The sequence below is a fragment of the Protomyctophum parallelum genome (genome assembly GCF_964188405.1).
Source record: "Protomyctophum parallelum genome assembly, chromosome: 12".
NCBI lineage: Eukaryota > Metazoa > Chordata > Actinopteri > Myctophiformes > Myctophidae > Protomyctophum > Protomyctophum parallelum.
This window is the reverse complement of record NC_139712.1, coordinates 19412261-19430637: the sequence shown is the minus strand read 5'-3', so window position 1 is coordinate 19430637 and position 18377 is coordinate 19412261.

Genomic DNA, 18377 nt, shown 5'->3' with positions numbered 1-18377 from the left:
GAGCCAAAGGCGTATGCTCATGTCCTTTTTGCAGACTTCAGTTCTGCTTTTGATACTGTAAGCCCTCTGTTACTTGTCCAAAAGCTAAATAACATGAATGTAAATCCATTCATCATTAGATGGTTCCACTCCATGTTAACAAACAGATCTCAACAGGTAAAGGTGAACTCAGTACTCTCAAGCTCTAAATTGTGTAGCACAGGTGTGCCACAAGGGGGGGTGAGTTCACCATTTCTTTTCACTGCCTACACAAACGACTGCAGAAGCAGTCAGCCAAACAACTTCATCTTGACATTTTCTGATGACACTGTAATAGTCAGCCTGTTGAGGGGTGTTGAACACCCGGTGGGTTATATCAGTGAGATCAATAACTTTAAAGACTGGTGTGATAATAGCCACCTTATGTTAAACACCACAAAAACCAAAGAGATGATCTTCGATCCAAAAGGTGTCCACATCCATGACCCAGTGGTCATGGGGGGCACGCAAATTGAGCAGGTTGTATCATACAAGTACCTGGGGATCCAAATGGACAACCAGCTCAAATGGAACGTCCATGTGGACTATCTGTGTGCCAAATTGGCACAACGCTTGCACTTTCTCTGCAGGCTCAGGCTCTTTGGTGTGAGCAAGGGAGTTATGTCAACCTTCTATGATGCAGTGCTAGGTAGCATTATTAGATATGGCATGTCAGCTTGGTTTGGGACACTCTCTGTCCAGCTCAAATCTAGAATAGCTAAAATGGAAAAAACAGCCATGAAGGCAATTGGTAGGAAATATTCTCCATCTCTTCAGACAATCTTTGAGAAAACGGTGCTCTGTCAAATAGAGTGTTGTCTGATCCTTCACATAATTATATTCAGAGTATGAGCTGTTACCCTCTGGTAGACGCTACAGAGCGTGTTGTTGCAAGAGCAACCGCTTCAAACTTTCTTTTCCTCCCACTTCAATTGTTCTACTAAACAACCGCCACATAGTTCATAGTTCTTAGTGGGGAAGGGACTTCTTGACCTTCATCAGTTATTTATTGCACTTTACTCTGATTGTGATACTATAAACTGTGTCTCTCTTATTGCAATTTGCACTTCCCTTGTGATACTCTTGTGACTTGTACTTGCTGCTACTGTGTATTGTCTTTTGTGTATTGTCTGTCTGTTTTAAAAAGCATTGATGTATGTACTAATGCACTTTTGCCCAAGACAAATTTCCCCTCGTGGGACAATAAAGTATATCTCATCATCTCATCTCACACACACACACACACACACACACACACACACACACACACACACACACACACACACACACACACACACACACACACACACACACACACACACACAATATTTCTGTTTTATTAACACAAGGCTGCTGTACTTTATACCTCATACTTTAAATGCTTAGTATGAGGTATAAAATACAGCAGCCTTGTGTTCATAAAACAGAAAGATTGGGTAAGACTGAAATTATGTATCTTTCAGGACCTTTCACTGCTTTGTCTCAACCATTACTCAATGGCTCTGGTCTCAGCCACCACGGTGGATATTTTGACATTCCGTATTTATTTATTTTGTATGTTGCCACTACTGTTGGAGCAGCCATAAACTACACAGGTTCATCTCGATGTTCTGGGCATCTTTGTAATGTTAGTGTTAGTAAAAAAGCAGGTAAAAGAGTAAAGTTTGAGGCAAACTAACATCAGTCACTCTGCCGTTCACTGTAGTGGAAGAGGTGCACCTGGTGAGGGTTTTACCCCCGCAGCTACGTCGAGTCCGCCTGCAGGAAATACGTAGGCTGCGACCATGAGACCCGCTACGGAATCGGTCTATAGAGGGTATGCACGTGACATCATCATCATACCAGGAAGTTATGCGGAAATGCCTACTGAGTGGCAAAAAACTACTTTCTGTCCTTGACAGCCCATACATCCAAACAGAAAAGTCATATTTGATTGCATTAAATCAACATTAAACTCACTTTGTCACTCACTTTGACACTCGATTTGCCACTCAATCTGCAATTCACTTTATGCATGCGCATACCCTCTAGTATCAATATTACATCCATAACGTGATATCAGACTGGATATTGGATATTGTGTGTTCTAAATAAAAATATAAATATCGGATCGGGAAAAATGCTCAAAATCAAATGAGCGAAATCGGATTGGTAGCAAAAGAACGTGATCGGGACATCCCTAGACTCAAGCGATTCGTATGAGATTTGCATTATTTGCATTGTGAGGACTTGCATGAATGGCCAGAGGACCCGAACAATGTTTACTACGAGATGTTTAAGACTTGAACCATTTGTACTTAATTGTTAGAACTCGCGGGACTTGTAAGACATTGTTAGAATCAGAAGATTATTTTGTGTGAGACGCCATTTTAGCAGGTTTCTAAAGTCCCACACACACACACCATGTTTGTGTTGTCTTTTGCCCCTTTTTTACACTCGTCAAGTCCCGCCCGTGGTTGTGCCCCTCTTCGCACCCATTGGTTGTTGTTTCCTGGTTGGACAAAAATCCTTTCTCTCCATCCACTAACATTGTAATAACATGTTTTTCAGTTGCTTCGTATTGGATATTCTGTGCATTAAATTATTTGGTGTCGGTAAAAAGGAACATCACAGGCGCAGCATTGGTGACTGCGGGGCATAGTTTTGTTTTTCCAAAAATCATGTTTTTAGCAAATTCAACATAAACAAGGTGGAACCAGGGGGCGGAACAACAAGACAGAAAGAGCCTGCTGGTTAGTCAGTCAGGGACCCAATCAGAAGGCTGACAAAATGGATGAACTTTATCGTTATGCCAGTAAGAGCGGTGGCACCCCATGCAGTCCGTAGGAGTGTGTACAGTGATATCACCGGCCCGCCCAGCTGTGTCCGTAATACGAGATATAGACAATGCCATGGCGGTAGCCTGGGCACCATTTCATTTAGGGTATATGATCCTGCCGGGAGCGGATGATATCGTTACGTCATGTTGTAGTATTGTTTTGTAGTCGACAGGCAGGAACAACAAGCGGCAACTTCCTTTTCCCTCAAACCGATTTTTCTCAATAAAATCTACAGGCTACGAGAGCTTTTATTGAGAAAAATCGGTTTGAGGGGAAAGGTTGCCGCCTGTTGAAACGGAGACCAGGCTTTCCTCCGAGGTGGTGGAAAGCCTGGTGAGGCGAGGTTACCATGGCGGTGGATTCAAACCCATAACCTCTGTGGTGCATGGTGGTGGGCAGGGACATCACCGCTGCATCACCCGAGAGCCCACAACCTGTGAGACAGACGGTGACACCTCTCTCTCTCTCTCTCTCTCTGCCTGTTTCTCTGTGTCTCTCTTTCACTCTCGCCCAGCCATGCTGCATGTGTTTTTGTTGAGTGGGCGTACCGGAGAAACCCAGACAGGCAGCAAAATAAAAAGCTGTCATTGAAAACAAACACACGCACACGCAGACACACACACGCACACACGCACTACATAACAGACATGCAGACTTCAAACAAATATGCGCGCACACACACACACACACACACACACACACACACACGCCCTGGAGGCCGGATAAGTAGGAGTTGACCGCTGTGTCAACTTCCTGTTTTACTAGACAGCTCAGATGTCTGGGATTCTCCCTCTGACATCATTATCATCATCATCATCATCATCATCATCATCATCACCACAGGACTCCACAACCCACATACCGTGTGTGTGTGTGTGTGTGTGTGTGTGTGTGTGTGTGTGCGTGCGTGCGTGCGTGCGTGCGTGCGTGCGTGTGTGCGTGCGTGCACATGCGTGTGTGTGTGCGTGCGTGTGTTTTGTCGGTCTGCTCCCTTCTGTAAGGTGACTGCTCTGTGTGTGTGTGTGTGTGTGTGTGTGTGTGTGTGTGTGTGTGTGTGTGTGTGTGTGTGTGTGTGTGTGTGTGTGTGTGTGTGTGTGTGTGTCTGTGTGTGTGTGTGCTTGTGTGTGTGTGTGCGTGTGTGTGTGTGTGTGTGTGTGTGTGTGTGTGAAACATGTCTGTACGGGCGAGTTCTTTAAATAAATGCACCGCGACTGACTCAGGCATCATTACCTCACACTGTACCAACTGTTGTTCTTTTTAATGAATGAATGCAGCCTCTCTCTCTGTCAGTCTGCGTAAAGTAAAAGAGTAAAGAGTTGACCCTGAAAGTGTAGAACAAAAGGTAACCCAATGGATCTGTGATGGCGGGGTCCCCTCATAGATGTATAGTGGAGTTGTAAGTTGGCCCAAAACGTATCAAACATACAATCAAACAAAATGTATGTAAATGATCAATTACATTCAAATGCAGGGTTGTTTCTCTCAAGGTAATTTTCAGGGATAGTTTTTGTGAGGTTAGGTTTAGGGGCAGTGACGGAGCAGAGCCGACCGACCGCTCTGGGATGCCCATAGGACCGACATGCGGAAACAACGGTCGGACATGCGCTGCTCCCATGCTTGCGGTTAGGTAGGTTAATGACAGTCGGACCAATAGTATGTTGGAACTCAAGCCTGTACCTGCACCGCTCCTCGATGGCCGTCAGCTCCCTGAGACTTCGCCCCCACCCAGAGTCTCACCCTAACCTCGGGTTCCTCATCCCATTCCACATTCATCTCGTTTCATTTCAATAAACTGTCAAACTTACGTAGAGGTGTGGTCTCTTACTATAGTGAACCGGTGGCATAAAACAGGTGTAGCTCAACTCACTTCACGGTGTTACACCAGGTGTGCCATAACCCCCCCACTAAAATGTGTCGATTTTGCTTCCTCGTTCCTGGTACTGACTCTTGTTGTTACTGTAGTCTGCAGCCTGTGTGTGTGTGTGTGTGTGTGTGTGTGTGTGTGTGTGTGTGTGTGTGTGTGTGTGTGTGTGTGTGTGTGTGTGTGTGTGTGTGTGCTGATTGCTCATTTATTTATTCTATGGCGTCCAGCTATGATACGGTTTCAAAACACCACGGGGGAAGAAAGTCTGGTTGGATTATTGTTGGACGCAAAAAACGACACACAAATATGTTGCTTAAAACATTTGAAACGTCTGAGAGTTTACGTTTTTCCTCTGGGTGTTTATTTTGTAGATGGCTGAGGCGCTGTGTAATTTGTTTAAACGTCTGCTGGGCAGGCGGCGTTGCCAGACGTCTTAATGCAAGAGAAACAAGCGATCAGGTGTGCGGAAAACAGGCCCAAACGAAGCAACATGATGGCTCACATGAGCCAGAGCGATAGTAGTAAGACAGAATTACGACAACTGCGTTCACTTCATGGGGCCAGGGTCTTCTACATAGACTTCTATTGGTTTGTCCCTTTAAAAAGGGACAACCGTAAGTTTACGGAATGCATTGGAGTCTATGGGCTCGCGCCAGTATGTGAACCACGTGACGTGAACCACGTGACCAGGCTGTTTTCTGCCCCCCTCGGTGTCGCAATGCTGTCTTATACTCTATGACTCGAGCGCTCACCGAAAATATACAATCTCGCCTGTAATGTGTGCTTGTAGACCTGCTATTTTCATAAGAATCTTGTGTCACACAAATGTGCTGACCTCATCACATTTGTGATGCCGGCTATACGGCATCACAAATGTGAGTGTTTTTTTGTGCAAAACTAATGGATTCAGATGAATGAAAACCCCCTATATAGTTTGACACGTCACATGCTACTTAAAGAATGATGACATTTTGAATTGTTTGCCTTATATAGGTTGTTAATGAATTGGTCACATATTATAATGCTAATTATAATTACTCAAATTGGGGGCTTCCAGTAGACTACCTTGGTACATCTGTTATGGAGTTATTTGACACGTGACCTATCGGAGCGACCGCTGCCGACAGCTACCAATATTCCCAAGGCACTCTACAGAAAACACAAGCCCAAATAAGTGGCTTACAAGTAAGAAGACTTGGCAACTCATGGTGCTGGAAGAGACAAGTGTACTGTTGAATGGAGCATTCCACCGCCCCATCTAGTGGGCGTCTGATGTAACTTCACCTGATACCTTTTTCAGACCTCCAGTTCTAGGAAACACAGAATCCCTAGACTCCTTCAAAACCACTCTTAAGAGCACCTATAGACGGCTGCAATTTGAGACTGGCCCCTTTATAAAAGAAAAAGTAAAAGTCCCCCGACCCCCCTTTTCCTATGTCCCCCCTTTTTTGTCCTTTTTTTTTACCATTATTTTACCATATATTCTGATAAGTGTATATTTGTACGACTTTAAATGTTCTGAGTTGAAAATGGAGGACCTTGATGTAAACAAGTCTTAGTGCTTTTTTCTGGTTTTATCCTCATAGCAGTTTTTGTATTGACCTGTACTTTCGTTCGAAATCTACCCACAGACATAGTGACCCTAAACAGATATAGGGACCCTAAACAAACATAGGGACACACATTGCGGGTCATAGGAGTGGCTGCACCACTCAAAAATGAATGTGTAAATAGAGCTGTGTTTGCAAATTGGAATGTTAAAGGACCACTTCACCATTTTTCAACTTCTCTTCCTATAATTGGTATAATTTCTACTCAATCTGTGTCTCAGAGGCAGTTCAGAAACCCGTCCACCAGTGACATCATCGATGGGGATTTCAAGCCAATAGAAACTACAGGCTGTCTTTTCCTGAAAAGTTGCAATGCAAAAATGGAAGCCATCGTTCTCACGATAATAAAAATCTAAATATATATATTTTTTAAAGCTGCCTAACAATGATGTCACTGGTGGACGGATGGCTGAACTGCCACACAGCCCTCCTAAGAGACACAGACCTAGCAGAAGAAAACGGTGGTGTTTTATCATGAACATTAGTGAGGACCAATTATATGAAGAGATGTTGAAATGTGGTGAAGTGGTCCTTTAACTCACAACATCCAGGAGTATTGCTGTGCTGTATTTTGTCAGACATACATCCAATGATGAAAATAGGAAAGGTTAGCTTGGGATAAACATTGGAAAACATAACCTTTGGGACAAATTAGGAAACCAGAGACATTTTTTCAAATGTGTTTGTACGTACAGTATGGAATGCCATGTACTGTGCATCTCTCTCTCTCTCTCTCTCTCTCTCTCTCTGCCTGTCATTTGCTCTCTTGTTCTCTCTCATGGATGAATAATGTCTTCCTCTCTCCCTCCCTCTCTCTCTCCCTCTCTCTCTCTCTCTCTCTCTCTCTCTCTCTCTCTCTCTCTCTCTCTCTCCTCTCTCTCTCTCTCTCTCTCTCTCTCTCTCTCTCTCTCTCCCTCTCTCTCTCTCTCTCTCTCTATCATGTGAATGATGTCTTCCTCTCTGTGGCTTTATGAAACAGCTCTGTCGAGGTGCAGGCTAATTTACTACCACACACACACACGCACGCACGCACGCACGCACGCACGCACGCACACACACACACACACACACACACACACACACACACACACACAAGCTGTCATGACAGGATGTCATGGTTGATTATAACGTCACCTGATGAGGCTCCCACAGGTGTGTGTGTGTGTGTGTGTGTGTGTGTGTGTGTGTGTGTGTGTGTGTGTGTGTGTGTGTGTGTGTGTGTGCGCGTGCGATGTGATGGATGGCATCACTATTGAAGAAACCAAACTCTCTCTCCCTCTCCATCTCTCTATCTCACTCTCTCTCTCTCTCTCTCCCTCTTTCTCTGAAAAAAATAAGCTCTAAAGATATTTTCAAATAATTTCCGTGAACGGAAATGCCAGCTTCCTTCCTCGGTGTTAGTTACTGCGAGAGTGAGGTCTAGTCTAGCCAACACCAACTCGGGATTCCTGGATCGCTGCCCTCCACAAATTCCTGCAACATCAGGTTATTGAGCTCTGCAGTGTTGTTAGCCAAGCTGTCGCGCCGCAACACGTCTACATAGGTGGTACGCTTCTTTCCCCTCCTTGCTTTGCCCTGAGTTGGCTCCCATAGGGTCAATTTACTTGCCTCAAGTTCTGGGTGCCTGACGCAGGTCCCCATTGAGGTGCACATTTCTGATGCGGTCCGTCCATGTGACACCTAGTGACATTCATAGAATTCTTGTGACTCCATCCAGGCTTCCAGGGCTTTTTCCTGTTGTACTGTGAGGGTCCATGTCTCAGCCCCATACAGCAGTACTGACTCCACAGTACTTCCTTGGTGTAGTTTCAGAGTTTATAGCATTCGGAGACTGTGGAATAGTTGATCTGGCTATGACACGAGACTGATGTATGGCATGAGTCTGTCAACTATAGGACCTGATGGGACAGGCAATGCCGATGATAGGCTGACCTTAGCTCAAAGCCCAAAACTGCAACACACAGTCGCACTGCAACACGTTTTGAGCTTGTAGATCAGTTATTTTTGCTATATTTGAATTGAAATAATCCTGAATTATTTGTTGCCATTAATTGGAATCCTGAAAGGTTTTAACATTTTATTTAATTCCAAATGCATTTAGTTATACATAGGCCTATGTTAACTTTGCGAACTAAATCCATATACACAAAACATAACATTTTAATACTAGTCGTCATTAAACTACTAGACTGAAGTAATTAAAGCGGGTCATGTTTGCATGTTTGCACAATTGTAACAGCTGAAATCAGAATTCTGATACTAACCTGTGGGCCGCATTAAGTGTTGGTGGGGGCCGCATGTGGCCGGGGGCTGCCAGTTGCCATGTATTCCTTAGACCTTCTCTCTTTGTGCTCTTCCTGAACATACTGTGGATCATATCATGACTGTCATGACCCGTTCTGTCACCCTGCTATGTTTTTATTATGTTCCTCATGGTTTCTTTGGGGTTTTACTTGACTTTTGTGTACCTTTTATTTTGAAGTATTCTAGTGTATCTTGGTTTCCCGTGTTGCTCACGTTACCTGCCTTGTCTCACTGATTATCCTATAATGTTTTGCACCTGTGTCCTGTTAGTCTCCCAGCCAATCCCTGTGTTGATTTGTCAGTTGTTATTCACCTGTGTCCAGTTAGTCCTTTTTTATTTATATTCCCCTGTTTTTTCAGTCCCTAGCTACTTCCTTGCTAGTCCGTTGATTATAATTATGTTGCCTGTCAGAATTTGTCAGAATTGTATTGGGAGGACGGCCCCTTGACATGCAGCATCTAGTTTTAGAGGGGGTCCTATACATACAACTACAACATTACAGCAGTACAAGTACACAGTGCTAAAGACACATAGGTGCAACATGACATACAATACAAATGCACAAGACATACACACAGGTGCAGTTAGCTTGCTCCCCTTCTCCCACCCACACCCCTGACCCCCGACTCATTTACATATGGAAATAATGGAGAAAACGGTACTATAATCTGTGCCAAAGTTAGAAGTAAACTCTTTGGAGATGTGAATACAGGGAAGTCCTGAAGCGGCCAAGAGAGGTAGTTGATCTGAGTGAAAGCGGAATGTTGTTCCAGTCAGATGGAGCTTTGTAGTGCAATGACCTATGTCCAGAAGTTTCCAAAAAATATTCTGTTGGGAACAATAAGATAGGGATAGGAAAACTATACTGGGGAAATTAGGGGATCTACAAGCAAGGAATCAAGGTTACAAATACTCACAGGCAGATTTGTTCTTAGATGTCCATACAGAACAGAACCCACCACTGTCAACTGTATACTCCTCATGTTTTGGTCGCAATAAAACACTGAACTTAATTGACTTGAACTTGACTACTCGACTTGACTCACACCATGAAAATGGCTAGTTGACTTGAACTTCAGCTCTTCCTTGAACCACCCGTGGACTATACGCACCTCTCCAATCCAATCCAATGCACTTAATTTATAAAGCACATTTTACAACTCAGAGTTTACAAAGTGCTGTACGGAAGAATACAACTAAATACATTGTAGCTAAACACAGAGAACAACAGCAAACACACAAAAAAAATACAAAACGGATACAAAACATGGACCATAGCAACTCAACCGGGGTTAAAAGCCGAGGTGTAAGAGGTGGGTCAGTGGGTCTTTAGGTGGGATTTAAAGGTATCAATGGAGGGGGCCATGAATAATATTGCACCGTGAATAAGGTTGCACCTTGAATAATGTCCCTATGTATATTTCACTAGGAAAGACCCAAGCATCGGACTTTTAAAAATAAGTTTGGGGTTGTTTATTGAATAGATGTGGAGCATGCTAACGGCAGACAGCATGAAAAGACATTAGGGGAGCCAGCATGCATGGTCATCTAAGGTCATCGCTACATGGAAGTGTGTTAATTGCGTGCTGGCCTTAGATGGCCCGGGGCGGGTGAGGCCATTAGTTGCCAGGGTGATCATCTGCGGTCAGGAATGCCATTAGAGGCATCCTCTAAGGTCATCACTACACGCATGCGTGAAGCGTGCAGCTGGTGGCCATGCGGGGCCACCAGCCTGTTATATACATTTTGGAGCTAAAAATTGGCCTGGCCCAATAAAGGAAATTGCAATAGTAATTTTTTTTTTCTTTTTTTTTTCTTTTTTTAGTAGGCCTGTTATATAAATGTTGGATCATGGTAGGCCTACTGTAAATTCAGGGATTGAAAGTTGGAGCCTATAAGGCAAGAATAAATTCTATTCTATCTATATATTTTTATGCTTTAATAAGCATGTAAACTGACATGTACTGTAAACATGTATAAACAGATTGACATGTAAACATGTCAAACTAGGGGGGTTCCATGATCCTGAATCCATTACAAGCATTATTTTTGCACAAAAAACACTCATTGGGCTAAATGAGGCCATATTAGCCCAAATGTGCCCAAATATAAAATGTGCTCACCTCATCACATTTGGGCACATTTGGGCATGAAGACCCCCTAGTTTGACACATTACATGCTTCTTAAAGCATAATTACTTGCGCAAGCAGAGCGCGCAAGTAATAATTTTGCCCAGTCTCTTTCACCGTGACAGCCAACTCGCCATTTGATGTGTATGCAAAAAAACATCAAATCTGTGCCTGTTTTGCTGGGACCAGATTACACAAATTACCATATTTCTTACGTCATCATTGAGAGCTAGTCATACGTATACTATATACATAACCAGTAAAAATAAAATAGCAAATTGTGCCTGATCTGCTGGGACCAGAGTACGTGGTGTGTATTTGTATGATTAGCTCTCAATGATGACGTAAGAAATATGGTCATTTGTGTAATCTGGTCCCAGCAAACCAGGCACAGATTTGCTGTTTTTCTTGCATACGCATATAATGGCGGGTTGGCTGTCACGGTTTTTGGCGCAAAGTAACCACAGTATACCGCTAATCAACTTACAACTTCATACTCTATATAGTATATGTATATGTATACCTATGTCTTACGTCATCATTGAGAGCTAGTCATACGTATACTATATACATAATCAGTAAAAATAAAATAGCAAATTGTGCCTGATCTGCTGGGACCAGAGTACGTGGTGTGTATATGTATGACTAGCTCTCGAAGATGACGTAAGAAATATGGTCATTTGTGTAGTCTGGTCCCAGCAAACCAGGCACAAATCTGCTGTTTTATTGGCATACGCATAAAATGGCGGGTTGGCTGTCGCGGTTTTTGGCGCAAAGTAACCACAGTATACCGCTAATCAACTTACAACTACATACTCTATATAGTATATGTATATGTATACGTATGTCTTACGTCATCATTTAGAGCTAGTCATACGTATACTATATACATAATCAGTAAAATAAAATAGCAAATTGTGCCTGATCTGCTGGGACCAGAGTACGTGGTGTGTATATGTATGACTAGCTCTAAATGATGACGTAAGACATATGGTCATTTATGTGATCTGGTCCCAGCAAACCAGGCACAGATTTGCTGTTTTATTGGCATACGCATAAAATGGCGGGTTGGCTGTCGCGGTTTTTGGCGCAAAGTAACCACAGTATACCGCTAATCAACTTACAACTACATACTCTATATAGTATATGTATATGTATACGTATGTCTTACGTCATCATTTAGAGCTAGTCATACGTATACTATATACGTAATCAGTAAAATAAAATAGCAAATTGTGCCTGATCTGCTGGGACCAGAGTACGTGGTGTGTATATGTATGACTAGCTCTCAATGATGATGTAAGAAATATGGTCATTTATGTAATCTGGTCCCAGCAAACCAGGCACAAATCTGCTGTTTTATTTGCATACGCATCAAATGGCGGGTTGAATGATGAAAGTATAAAGACCTTCATGTCAAGATTAGGCTTTAAACAATTAAATACAAATCCAACTACAGATTACGGAAGTATTTTAGATCATGTATATTTTAACAAATGTGAAAGTATTATTACAGAAATTGAATTTAGAGACACATATTACTCTGATCATGATTTAGTATTAATATCACAATAGTCCAAGATGAAATACATTTAAAACAATTGACAATTTACAATAAATAATAAAATAATTATACTGTATAATATATTTTAATTCAGTTTGTATACCTTTTTTTCATCACATATCAATGATTTATTTTTCTTTGAAAAACTAAAAAGGGATCCAGAATATATCTACAACGATAAAAGTGTATTTCTTATATAGATAGAAACTGGAACCATACTTAATAATACTAGCTGTTTATATGCATAAAGTAGGTAGGTAACAAATAGTTACACCTAATAATTATACATTTCAAACGTTCCTTCACAGATATAAAGAGATTTGACAGTTTACAGCGGTCGAATGTACTTGCGCGCTCTGCTTGCAAAAACAAGCAAGTATGCACTCGACAGAGTGCAGTTCTAGTTAAAATTAGATTTGTTTTGCCTTATATAGGTCTTTAATTGGTTCAGCCTAAACCCTTTTGGTCTCTACAATTTTTTTTAAATACACGTAATGTTTATTTTATCACCAAAATAAAACTGAACTGAAGTGAACTGAACTGAATGACGGTTGACACAGGTGGCACAGGGTGGAGTTGATAGTGTCTGGTGAGTTGTGTTCATGGTTGTCTTCTGCTTGGTCAAACCTCCCGAACCTCAGTTGTTCCAACTCCATATAATGCACAGTACACACATAGCGGCTGCTATGCTCGCAAATAAATGTACACATACTGTAGCACCTGAAATTACATATAATCTCTGCAGGTACAATGTGTACATTCACTTGTGGAAAAGAGACCCTTTGGTTGTATGGCTGTAGAGCCTGTAAATAAGAAAAGAGAACAACACACACACACACACACACACACACACACACACACACACACACACACACACACACACACACACACACACACACACTCACACACACACACACACACCTCTTCTTCCCTTTCTTGTCTCTTGGGAAAATGACACGATGGGAACGCACTATAGAACAAATTTCACCCACTGTTTTAGTTGTAAAACAGTGATGTGACAATAAAGTTGATTCTGATTGATTGATTGATTGATTGATTGATTGATTGATTGATTGATTGAGACAGACAGACAGACAGACAGACATTTGAACTCATCAACCTAGCTCTATCCAATCCCACTGTCGACTGTCCAACGAGAGACCAGACATGCTAGCTTTGGACTGTGTGTGTGTGTGTGTGTGTGTGTGTGTGTGTGTGTGTGTGTGTGTGTGTTTGTGTGGGTGTGTGTGTGTGTATGTGTATGTGTGTGTGTGTGCCTCAGAGCACCCTCCCTTGTAAATATGAAAGCATATTTATGATACGTGGGCACACACGTGGGAGTTTCTGCAGCCCCTGTGTTTCCGACAAGTAATAAACCTGTGTGTGTGTGTGTGTGTGTGTGTGTGTGTGTGTGTGTGTGTGTGTGTGTGTGTGTGTGTGTGTGTGTGTGTGCGTGTGTGCGTGCGTGCGTGCGTACGTGTGTGTTGTGGTCTTCATTATTGCTGTGTCATGTGACGCAATACTTTCTTCCAAGAAATGATCTCCCAGAATGTTGAGTGGAGAGAGAGTTATGTGTGTGTGTGTGTGTGTGTGTGTGTGTGTGTGTGTGTGTGTGTGTGTGTGTGTGTGTGTGTGTGTGTGTGTGTGTGTGTGTGTGTACATGTGTATGTGCATGCGCGCATGAGTCCGTGCATGCATGTGTTTATGTGTGTGTTTGACTCAGTAAGGCAGTGGAAAAGCCCACAGCGGTATACTATATTGGAACAGCGACGGGTTACAGTTCCGTAGGAGTGACTACCGCGTTGGTAACGGCACACAGGACTAGACAGTGACATCATCATCACCCATGACCAGGAAGTTGACCCGCTAGTTAACAGGATGTAACTCACGCGCGCGTTGCAGACGCGGCGTCTAAACATCCACATAGCTTCCGATCACCGGTAAATCACCAGACTGAATCATCTGGATCTTGTTGTGCTGTTTTGCCTTTCAGAAATAAGTTTCCCGCACATAATTGATGCATAATGGCTCACTTTCTCTCTCTTTTGTTCGTCATGTTGTGAAACATTTGAACTGGCGTACGTCTTTATGTGTGTGGTTTTAGATATTTTTAAGTGTGTAAAAACTCTATTGCGTTGCAACACCTAGGGTGTTGGATTCCCTTGATATTCCAACAAATAAATCTGACTGAGCCTAAGCCCGGAGCAGAAGCCATTATTTATTTACCTGTCTACACATCAGTATGATGTGTAGACAGGTAATTGTTTGTGTAGATAGTTGGATATTTACAGATGGCATATTGAACCTTGTAGTGGAAAACCTTATACTTAACCCAAGGCATAACTGTTGGTTTTAGATATTTTTGATTTTAGCAGTGTCCATGATGTCATGGACATAGTTATTAACAAAATATATAGATGCCTCATTGGTCGCTGCACTTTCGTTGGAGAGACCTGTCTCCAACGGGAGGAGGAAGTCAAAGCGGGATCTCGGAAGGCAAGTGCTGCTGCATGGGAAATCGCGCCTCTGATTGGCCTACCGGACGTCCCCTTCTGTCCTTCTGTTTTGCTTCCACTTTGCTTCACAAGGAATCTCGGGAAAGCTTGCCAATGCAATCACGCATCGCCCTCGCCTCCCGTTGCCTCCGTGTTGCCTAATTCCTTTGAGATACAGACGCCCCAGAGTCTACCTTTATATGTCTACTATGGTCATGGACACTGGGCTCACTTACTTCCGTGTTGTCTCAGTAAGACTTTTTGAATTGTAGTCTAGCAAGGAAGTGAGCCCAGTGTTGCTCAAATCTAAAATATCTAGTAAATGTCTTCTAAATGTCATTAACATATATCTTTTTGCAAAAAGGGTGAAGTGTCTCTTTCAGGAGGGACTAGTGGAGAAGGGCTCCAGTAGAACAAGGCAAGTTGTCATTGTATGCTTTTCTGTGTGTGGGTGACGCTCTGAAAATAGCCGATATGTGTTCGGCACACATGCTATGTAAATGTCTAAGTGTAAATCAGGCATTACAACGGCATCAAAGCCTTGATGCCACTACATTTTTGTCAAATCTAGATTTAGTTGACTAACATAATTGTAACATGTATTAAACTAAGAACTAGACTCAAACGAAAACATTTGAGATGACTAAATGATTGACCCGATCCGATCATGTGATCGGAAATCAGGGCCAATCACGTCATTTTCAAATGATCGGAAACGGATCTGGAGCAAAACAACGTGATCGGGACATCCTTATTATCAATATTATATCCAAATCATGATATTAGACTGCATTGTCTGTGATATTGGATACTATTATACTAATATCAGATTGTGATAAATCAGTATTGGCAGATACTCAAAATCATATGATCGGAATCGGATCAGGAGCAAAAAAACGTGATCGGGACACCCCTAATTATAACGTAAATAACCAAGTATTCTAATCATGTTGTTTTTTGTTTTGTTGTTTGGTTCTTGTTTTATAATGCAATCATGTATTCTGGATACACTATATTTCTTTTACAATGTTTCATCGTGTTTTACATAGGTAGAGGCCTTGTATTAGTATAAGATGTTTCATTGTGTTATACATATAGGTAGAGGCCTCGTATAAGATGTTTCATTGTGTTTTACATAGGTAGAGGCCTCGTATAAGATGTTTCACTGTGTTTTACATATAGGTAGAGGCCTCGTATAAGATGTTTCATTGTGTTATACATATAGGTAGATGCCTCATATAAGATGTTTCATTGTGTTTTACATAGGTAGAGGCCTCGTATAAGATGTTTCATTGTGTTTTACATATAGGTAGAGGCCTCGTATAAGATGTTTCATTGTGTTTTACATATAGGTAGAGGCCTCGTATAAGATGTTTCATTGTGTTTTACATATAGGTAGAGGCCTCGTATAAGATGTTTCATTGTGTTTTACATATAGGTAGAGGCCTCGTATAAGATGTTTCATTGTGTTTTACATAGGTAGAGGCCTCGTATAAGATGTTTCATTGTGTTTTACATAGGTAGAGGCCTCGTATAAGATGTTTCATTGTGTTTTACATAGGTAGAGGCCTCGTATAAGATGTTTCATTGTGTTTTACATATAGGTAGAGGCCTCGTATAAGATGTTTCATTGTGTTTTACATAGGTAGAGGCCTCGTATAAGATGTTTCATTGTGTTTTACATAGGTAGAGGCCTCGTATAAGATGTTTCATTGTGTTTTACATATAGGTAGATGCCTCGTATAAGATGTTTCATTGTGTTTTACATATGGGTAGAGGCCTCGTATAAGATGTTTCATTGTGTGCCCCTTGGGATTTTTTGCCTCAGCCTAGCACTTTACCCTTCTTATATTTATATGTTCACTGTATTGTTTTTATACTGTGCTGAATAAATAAATACAAATACAATCTAAATGGCAATTTTGACTAAAACTACACTGCAGTGACAATAAAACTTGTTCCGATGTTTTGGGGGGGTCTTTTATAATATTATTGATAATATTAGAGGGGTAGTCTTTCATGTTGGAGGGATTATATAGTGGTCCCATGCTCACATGCCCCTCAGACAGATATATGTACAACTGAAGAAACATCTGTTGAAATGAATGCTTTCCAAACCTTTGATGTTTCTGACTGAACTCAAGTCACTACTGTCCATTCATGAAGTACATGTATGTGCGTGCGTGCATGCGTGCGTGCGCGCGCTCATCCATTCATACTTTCGACAGACTCAGACCTTGACCTGAAGTGATTCAGGAAGTCACACATGGCGCATGCACGCACAGACATACCACTCACAAACACACACGACTCATGCACACCCCACCGCACACACACACTTCAAACACAATGCCGGTGAGTCAATACCCCCAACACTCTCACTGTTTGAATGACTGTGTGTGTGTGTGTGTGTGTGTGTGTGTGTGTGTGTGTGTGTGTGTGTGTGTGTGTGTGTGTGTGTGTGTGTGTGTGTGTGTGTGTGTGTGTGTGTGTGTGTGTGTGTGTGTGTGTGTGTGTGCGCGTGCGTGCGTGCGTGTTTGTGAAGACCCTATAAAGACATTTGATTGGAAAGAGGTCTCTTGTAATCAAGACCTTGCAATGAGTTTCAGTCTTGAAGTATACAACACATTCCAGTCACTCTCATCTGTTGATATTGACACAGATAATGTAGAAGATGTGTATGACAGTCTGATGAAATCGACTGAGGAGGTAGCCTTAGCGATGCTTCCCAAAAAGAAGGGTAGAGGCAAAAGTAAATCTAGTACCTCCCCCTTAGATTCCGAGGCAAGAACACATCTTAAGTCAGTCTCTCAAGCCTATCACCATCACAGAAAATCCAACTAATAATGGCTAAAAAGGCACTTGGCGATGCTTACCTATATGCTGAGGTGAACAAAATCGGCCATCTCTCAGAGCAGCACACCAGCAAGAAGCACCATTTAGCATGGAAAACAATCAAAGAGCTGTCGGGAAAGAATTCAAACTCCACCATCCGAATCAAGGGAGGGTCAGCCAAAAAGCGTATGGAAAACTATTTAAAAAATCTTCTTGGTAAAGGAGGCCAAACTTCCAGAAGACTGCACTCTTCCGAGTGTACAGGTTTCAGATACACTGGACATCAATACATCCCCATTTATCATCAATGAAGTTATAGCAGCCACCAAACAATTGAAGTCATCTAAAGCTTTTGGTCCGGATAATATTCCAGCATTGATCTGGAAAGAATAAGCAATTCCAATATCTATTGCTCAATCTCTGCAATCATACCTTCAACACATCCAAGGCACCGACTATATGGCATAAAAACCAGATCATCCCAACACCTAAGAAAGGAGACTTTACAACAAACTCATCCTTAATCGTCTTATCCCCTTCGTTGAGCCTCTACTCCGAAACAATCAAAACGGATTTAGACGTGGTAAATCCACTTTGAGTCAAATCCTATGGTTATTGAGGAATCACAGCTCTGCAACATCGATCTCGCACTAGTCTTTGTTGATTTCTCAAAGGCTTTTGATTCAGTGGACAGAGCCAAAATGTTTGAAATTCTTAAATGATATGGTATCCCCGAC